General features: G+C 31.1%; 1 protein-coding gene and 1 long non-coding RNA gene across 2 annotated transcripts in view; one reads left to right on the top strand and one right to left on the bottom strand.

Annotated features, from left to right (window-relative positions):
* LOC137646969 (apolipoprotein D-like) overlaps positions 1 to 9,091 on the bottom strand; it is a 227,335-nt gene that overhangs the window by 49,687 nt on the left and 168,557 nt on the right. The gene's annotated exons all lie outside the window — the stretch shown is intronic.
* On the top strand, positions 957 to 4,747 carry LOC137641478 (uncharacterized). Its single transcript, XR_011044527.1, has 3 exons — positions 957 to 1,054; positions 3,870 to 4,136; positions 4,577 to 4,747. It is a non-coding gene; the product is annotated as an uncharacterized lncRNA (long non-coding RNA).

The raw sequence follows: 9,091 nt of genomic DNA, 5'->3' as shown, positions 1-9,091 counted from the left end.
GATGTTTCCCTCGAAGCATGTGGGCTCGGCATCCTTGTGTGTGTGTGTTTGTGTGTGTGTAACACACACACACACACGCATGAATATATATATATATATATATATATATATATATATATATATATATATATATATATATATGTGTGTGTGTGTGTGTGCGTGTGTGTGCGCGTGTGTGCGTGTGTGTGTGTATATATATATATATATATAGCATCGTAATCATCCCAGGTGGATCCCTAAAGAGAGAGAGAGAGAGAGAGAGAGAGAGAGAGAGAGAGAGAGAGAGAGAGAGAGAGAGAGAGAGAGAGCAGCTGCGAGGATAAGGCAAACAAAGGATATATCATTCTGACGTATATTAATTGGAATAGTCAGTTTCAACAATATTTGAGTATGTTCCATATGAAAATGTAATAAGGAATTCAAATATATATATATATATATATATATATATATATATATATATATATATATATATATATATATATATATATATATATATATATAATGTAGCTAAAGTCCTCAGAAAATAATAGTTATTTCTTATTAAGTACTGAAATTCTTTATGTGAATTTGATTACTATGTCTTTGTATCATTCTTCGGACACTCAATGGAAAGATAATTATTTTAATAATTGCGATAATTATCATAATTTTAAAGATTTTAATAGTAACAATTTTAATATTTCTGATAATTTTAATATTATTATGAGGAAACGTAATGAAATTATCATTAAAAGATATTATCATTGGGAACTCCCAGATTTAAGAAACTTTAGGAGCTCAGTTAATTCTAAGAGCGGATTTAAGAAACTTAAGGAGCTCAATTGATTTTCTTTTTTCCGCTCGGGGATTTCTTATCTTTCACGTTACTTACGCAATTTATTTACGGTCAAATACCTCGTAAACACACCTTATAAGGCCTCCCCCCCCCCCACCTCACCCATGGTCTTCCAGTGTGCTTTCGAAAGGTATAAAACTTCTTGCACTCCAAGCAGTGCCAACACAACTTCGACTCCCTTGCAGAAACGTAACTTCTTTCGTATCCAGTGCTAAGGTAAAGGAATAACTGTTATCTTGGACTTTCATAAGCGATTGTTCTTTATTTTATATTTACTATAAACTCTCTCTCTCTCTCTCTCTCTCTCTCTCTCTCTCTCTCTCTCTCTCTCTCTCTCTCTCTCTCTCTCTCTCTCTCTCTCATTTCGGACTTTCACATATGAATATTCTTTAATTGTATTTGTCTGTAGGTTTCTGTGTACTATAAACTCTCTCTCTCTCTCTCTCTCTCTTCTCTCTCTCTCTCTCTCTCTTCTCTCTCTCTCTCTCTCTCTCTCTCTCTCTCTCATTTCGGACTTTCACATATGTATACTCTTTTTTTTGTATTTGTAGGTTTCTGTGTACTATAAACTCTCTCTCTCTCTCTCTCTCTCTCTCTCTCTCTCTCTCTCTCTCTCTCTCTCTCTCTCTCTCTCTCTCTCATACTCTGTTGTGCACTAGATGGTTAACTAGTATAAATATTGAACTTAAAGATTGTTAAAATCGTTAGGACATTGAAAATTCAACCACCTAACCCGACAGGTGAAACTCAAAAATTATAGATTTCAATGTCTTGAAGGTTGGACTTAATAATTTGTGATATGTTTAATACCCAAGCATTTGTCTTATAACAATCGTTTAAACCTTAGAATAATCGATTATTTATTTCATAAAATAACTTTAGAGTGAGATCCATCCATCCATATACCAAGGCACTTCCCCCAATTTTTGGGGGGTAGCCGACATCAACAAGAAACAAAACAAAAAGGGGACCTCTACTCTCTACGTTCCTCCAGCCTAACTATAGTTCCAACATTTATTATTAATAAAGGGTAAAGATAACATATTTATAATACCAAATTGAATAGCATTTTGGAAGCAGAGTTGCTAGCAATAAAGTATATAATAATGGCATCTTTTCTAAATATTTGAACATTATAACAAGACTGGGGTTCGAGTCCCGCTCTAACTTGTTAGTTCCTTTGGTCATTGTAACCTTACCATCCTTGTGAGCTAAGGATGGGGGTTTTGGGGGAGCCTATAGGTCTACCTACCGAGTCATCAGCAGCCATTGCCTGGCCCTCCTTGGTCCTAGCTTGGGTGGAGAGGGGGCTTGGACGCTGATCATATGTATGTATGTTTTTTTTTCTCCTAATAACTTGAAAACAGCGGGGTTTTTCACCTTAAAACAACTTGAAAACAGGGTTTTTTTTCACCTTAAAACAACGTGAAAACAGCGGGCTTTTTCACCTTAAAACAACTTGAAAACAGCGGGGTTTTTCACCTTAAAACAACGTGAAAACAGCGGGTTTTTTCACCTTAAAAAAACTTGAAAACAGCTGGTTTTTTTTACCTTAAAACAACTTGAAAACAGCGGGTTTTTTCACCTTAAAACAACTTGAAAACAGGTTTTTTTTTTCACCTTACAACAACTTGAAAACAAGGGTTTTTTTTTGACCTTGAAACAACTTGAAAACAGCGGGGTTTTTCACCTTAAAACAACTTGAAAACCAGGTTTTTCCACCTTAAAACAACTTGAAAACAGCGGGGTTTTTTCACCTTAAAACAACTTGAAAACAGCGGGGTTTTTCACCTTAAAACAACTTGAAAACAGCGGGTTTTTCCACCTTAAAACAACTTGAAAACAGCGGGTTTTTCCACCTTAAAACAACTTGAAAACAGCGGGGTTTTTCACCTTAAAACAACTTGAAAACAGCGGGATTTTTCACCTTAAAACAACTTGAAAACAGCGGGGTTTTTTCACCTTAAAAAACTTGAAAACAGCGGGGTTTTTCACCTTAAAACAACTTGAAAACAGCGGGGTTTTCCACCTTAAAACAACTTGAAAACAGCGGGGTTTTTCACCTCAAAACAACTTGAAAACAGCGGGGTTTTTCACCTTAAAACAACTTGAAAACAGCGGGGTTTTTTACCTTAAAACAACTTGAAAACAGCGGGGTTTTTCACCTTAAAACAACTTGAAAACAGCGGGGTTTTTCACCTTAAAACAACTTGAAAACAGCGGGGTTTTTTTACCTTAAAACAACTTGAAAACAGCGGGGTTTTTCACCTTAAAACAACTTGAAAACAGCGGGGTTTTTCACCTTAAAACAACTTGAAAACAGCGGGGTTTTTCACCTTAAAACAACTTGAAAACAGCGGGGTTTTTTACCTTAAAACAACGTGAAAACAGCGGGTTTTTTCACCTTAAAACAACTAGAAAACTGCGGGGTTTTTCACCTTAAAACAACTTGAAAACAGCGGGGTTTTTCACCTTAAAACAACTTGAAAACAGCGGGGTTTTTCACCTTAAAACAACTTGAAAACAGCCGGGTTTTTTACCTTAAAACAACTTGAAAACAGAGGGTTTTTTCACCTTAAAACAACTAGAAAACAGCGGGGTTTTTCACCTTAAAACAACTTAAAAACAGCGGGGTTTTTCACCTCAAAACAACTTGAAAACAGCGGGGTTTTTCACCTTAAAACAACTTGAAAACAGCGGGGTTTTTCACCTTAAAACAACTTGAAAACAGCGGGGTTTTTTCACTTTAAAACAACTTGAAAACAGCGGGGTTTTTCACCTTAAAACAACTTGAAAACAGCGGGTTTTTCACCTTAAAACAACTTGAAAACAGCGGGTTTTTTTCACCTTAAAACAACTTGAAAACAGCGGGGTTTTTCACCTTAAAACAACTTGAAATCACACACTGGGGCAACGCAGAGATAGAATTAATCATTTAAAATCTTAAATCTTTAGTTTTTTTCAGTAAGTAAAGTTTACTGAACAACCGATTTCAACATTTCAACCAACCCGTGTTTCTATTCCTTTACAGATGAAGACCCTATTCTTTTCCCTCGCCCTCCTGGCCATATCTGGCCACCACATGACCAGTGCTGAGGCTAACCAGCTCATTGCTTGTCCTGCCTCTGTGTCTGAAGGATGTCCCGTGCCCCAAGGACTCTATCCAGTCTATTTCCCTCACCCGGACCATTGCTCCAAGTTCTGTGAATGTGGAGTCGAAGGCATTGCTTGGGAAGTCACTTGCGATCACAACCTGTACTGGAATGACAAAATAAATGCCTGCGATTGGCCAGCAAATGTAAGTCTTAATTCATCTATTTTTATATTTAATTTATTTCTAGCATGGAATATATTAAGGTAAATTAGATATATGGTATAATTGTTCATTACTTCTCTTGTAGTTTGTTTATTTCCTCTAATCGCTGGGCTATTTTCCCTGTTGAAGTCCTTGGGATTATAGCATCCTGCTTTTCTAAATACCGTTGTAGCTTAGCAAGTAATAATAATAATAATGATAATAATAATAATAATAATAATAATAATAATAATAATAATAATAATAATATTAATATTAATAACAATAATAATAATAATAATAATAATAGTAATTATGACAATAAAATAATAGGATAATAAAATAAAATACTACTACTAATAATAATAATAATAATAATAATAATAATAATAATAATAATAATAGATATCGAAAATAAAAAAAACAACGTTTTCTTCTTTCAGGTTGATTGTGGAAGCCGAGGAAAGCCTTAGAAGACCTTCAGCTACACAGATGGAATTTGCTTCCAACATTCAAGATATTTATCAAGATAAGATTCGATCAAAATCAAAATTTAATTGTCTCCTTTTTTAATTGAGTTCTGTATATGTTGAAATAAACGCAATTCCTCACAATTTTTGTTTTTGTTTGACTTAGCCCCACATGTTCGCATACATAGATGTATACACACGTATGAGTATATAAACTTAGTGTACATATATATATATATATATATATATATATATATATATATATATATATATATACATATATATATATAATATATATACATACATATATATATATTTATATATATATATATATATATATATATATATATATATATATATATATATATATATATATATATACATATATATATATATATATACATATATTTTCAATTAAGCCATACATTCTAATCTTTCTTCATGGCTAAATGGTTCTGTCACTGTCATGCAAGTATCCTGGACTAGGGTTCGATTCCCGGTCCGGTCAGATGCTATTTCCTTTGATTGGTTTCGCCTTGGGACTCTGATCCCAAGGTCGATCAGAGAATCCAGACATTAATGTATTAAAATATTTGGCTTATTTGAATATGAAAAAAACCCGTCTAAATGTGAAAAATTAATCATATATATATATATATACTGTATATATATATATATATATATATATATATATATATATATATATATATATATATATATATATTCAAATAAGCCATATATATTTTTGATATATTAATGTCTGGATTCTCTTAACGACCTCGGGATCAGAGCCCCAGGCGAAATCACACAAAGACAAGAGCTTGGCTCCGGCCGGGAATCGAACCCTGGTCGGCAAGCTTATATAGACAGTGACTAACCCATTCGGCCACGAAGAAAGATACATACACGTGTGCATATAGTTACAGATTATTTCAAATTACTGTAACTAAGATTTATGTCTACTGTAGGTTCTAAAACTTTCAAATTATTGGAACCAAGATATATGCCTAGTATAGTTTCTAGACATCCGAAAGACTGAAAATATTATCCAGACTTTCAAGAGGAAACTGAAGACTTTCTTGTTTTTCAAATGCTTCAATAATGTGGATTTGACAATAAACGAGCAATATGCTGTGTAAAATGCTGAATGCTTTGGAATGTATACGGTAAATTGATGATGTAGTTCCTGTAAGGGCACATGGTATCCCTGTTTGATAGGACAAAAAAAAAAAAAAAAAAAAAAAAAAAAAAAAACAGTCCTCCAAAATCAAACCATTGTTCTCTAGTCTTGGGTAGTACCATAGCCTTTGTACCGTGGCCTTCCACTGTCTTGCGCTAGAGTTCTCATGCTTGAAGGTACACTCGGGCACACTATTCTATCTTATTTCTCTTCCTATTGTTAAAGATTTCATAGTTTATATAGGAAATATTTATTTTATCGTTGCTACTGTTCTTAAAAGATTTAATTTTTCCTTATTTCCTTTCCTCACTAGGCTATTTTCCCTTTTGAAGCCCCTGGGCTTATAGCATCCTTCTTTTCCAACTATGGTTGTAGCTTAGATTGTAATAATAATAATAATAATAATAATAATAATAATAATAATGATAATAATAATAATAATAATAATAACAACAACTAAGGCTTAATAGGATATGTTCATAGGATCTTCTCTTCCTTATGTTTTGTTCAATTTTTATAGTTTATATAGGAAATATTTATTTTGATTTCAAAACCATGATATCACTTTAATCAACGACCCTGATTAGAACGAAGAGACAATTAGCATATAATTCCAAATTAGTACATTCACGAAGAATATAATTATCAAAATACGAATCATCCCAGAATTCATGATTTTCGGTTTATAATTGCCATTTATAAACAGGGAAAATAGCCAAGTGAGGAAAGGAAACAAGAAAAAATGAGATATTTTAAAGAACAGTAACATCATCTAAATAAATATTTCCTACATAAACTATAAAAACTTTAACAAAACAAGAGAAAGAGAAATAAGATAGGGTTGTTTATTATTATTATTATTATTATTATTATTATTATTATTATTATTATTATTATTATTATTATTATTATCATTATGATTATTATTATTATTATTATTATTATTATTATTATTATTATTATTATTCCTTGCTAAGCTACAACCCTAGTTGGAAAAGCAGGATGTTATAAGCCCAGGAGCCCAAACAGGGAAAATAGCCAAGTGAGGAAAGGAAACAACGAAAAATAAAATATTTCAGGAACAATAACATTTAAATAAATATTTTCTGTATAAATTATTTAAAACTTAAACAAAGCAAGAGAAAGAGAAATAAGATAGGGTTTATTATTATTATTATTATCATCATTATTATCATTATTATTATTATGATTATTATTATTATTATTCCTTGCTAAGCTACAACCCTAGTCGGAAAAGCAGGATGCTATAAGCTCAGGGGCCTAAACAGGGAAAATAGCCAAGTGAGGAAAGGAAACAAGAAAAAATTAAACATTTCAAAGAACAGTAACATCATCTAAATAAATATTTCCTACATAAACTATAAAAACTTTAACAAAACAAGAGAAAGAGAAATAAGATAGGGTTGTTTATTATTATTATTATTATTATTATTATTATGATTATTATTATTATTATTATTATTATTATGATTATTATTATTATTATTATTATTCCTTGCTAAGCTACAACCCTAGTTGGGAAAGCAGGATGTTATAAGCCCAGGAGCCCAAACTGGGAAAATAGCCAAGTGAGGAAAGGAAACAACGAAAAATAAAATATTTCAGGAACAATAACATTTAAATAAATATTTTCTGTATAAATTATTTAAAACTTAAACAAAGCAAGAGAAAGAGAAATAAGATAGGGTTTATTATTATTATTATTATCATCATTATTATTATTATTATGATTATTATTATTATTATTATTATTCCTTGCTAAGCTACAACCCTAGTTGGAAAAGCAGGATGTTATAAGCCCAGGAGCCCAAACAGGGAAAATAGCCAAGTGAGGAAAGGAAACAACGAAAAATAAAATATTTCAGGAACAATAACATTTAAATAAATATTTTCTGTATAAATTATTTAAAACTTAAACAAAGCAAGAGAAAGAGAAATAAGATAGGGTTTATTATTATTATTATTATCATCATTATTATTATTATTATGATTATTATTATTATTATTATTATTCCTTGCTAAGCTACAACCCTAGTTGGAAAAGCAGGATGTTATAAGCCCAGGAGCCCAAACAGGGAAAATAGCCAAGTGAGGAAAGGAAACAACGAAAAATAAAATATTTCAGGAACAATAACATTTAAATAAATATTTTCTGTATAAATTATTTAAAACTTAAACAAAGCAAGAGAAAGAGAAATAAGATAGGGTTTATTATTATTATTATTATCATCATTATTATCATTATTATTATTATGATTATTATTATTATTATTCCTTGCTAAGCTACAACCCTAGTCGGAAAAGCAGGATGCTATAAGCTCAGGGGCCTAAACAGGGAAAATAGCCAAGTGAGGAAAGGAAACAAGAAAAAATGAGATATTTTAAAGAACAGTAACATCATCTAAATAGATATTTCCTACATAAACTATAAAAACTTTAACAAAACAAGAGAAAGAGAAATAAGATAGGGTTGTTTATTATTATTATTATTATTATTATTATTATTATTCCTTGCTAAGCTACAACCCTAGTTGGGAAAGCAGGATGTTATAAGCCCAGGAGCCCAAACAGGGAAAATAGCCAAGTGAGGAAAGGAAACAAGAAAAAATGAGATATTTTAAAGAACAGTAACATCATCTAAATAGATATTTCCTACATAAACTATAAAAACTTGAACAAAACAAGAGAAAGAGAAACCAGATAGAATAGGAGCATTGCCTATCTTCGTTAACTGTTATATGATTCTACCCATTGATATATACGCACTTTTTTTTTTTATCTCTAAACGAAATATAGTTGTACCTTTTGATATTACTAAGTTAATATGATGTCTTTTATTTTGATAGTTATAATTATATCAATAATTCCATATTGAAGTCTTACATTTCTAAATGCAAAATATCGAAAATATCCCTCGAGTTCACCATTCGTTGGCTATTTTGATTTTCTTCTGTCTTAACCAGTTTATAATTATTATTATTATTATTATTATTATTATTATTATTATTATTATTATCATTACTACTAGCCAAGCTACAACCCTAGTTGGAAAAGCAAGACGCTATAAGCCCAGGGGCTCCAACAGGGAAAAATAGCCCAGTGAGGAAAGGAAATAAGGAAATAAATAAATGAAGAGAACAAATTAACAATAAATTATTCTAAAATAAGTAACAACGTCAAAACAGACATGTCATATATAAACTATTAACAACATCAAAAACAAATATGTCATAAATAAACTATAAAAAGACTCATGTCCGCCTGGTCAACAAAAAAGCATTTGCTCC

The sequence above is a fragment of the Palaemon carinicauda genome, chromosome 1, assembly GCF_036898095.1.
Source record: "Palaemon carinicauda isolate YSFRI2023 chromosome 1, ASM3689809v2, whole genome shotgun sequence".
NCBI lineage: Eukaryota > Metazoa > Arthropoda > Malacostraca > Decapoda > Palaemonidae > Palaemon > Palaemon carinicauda.
This window is presented reverse-complemented; position numbering and strand designations above follow the sequence as displayed.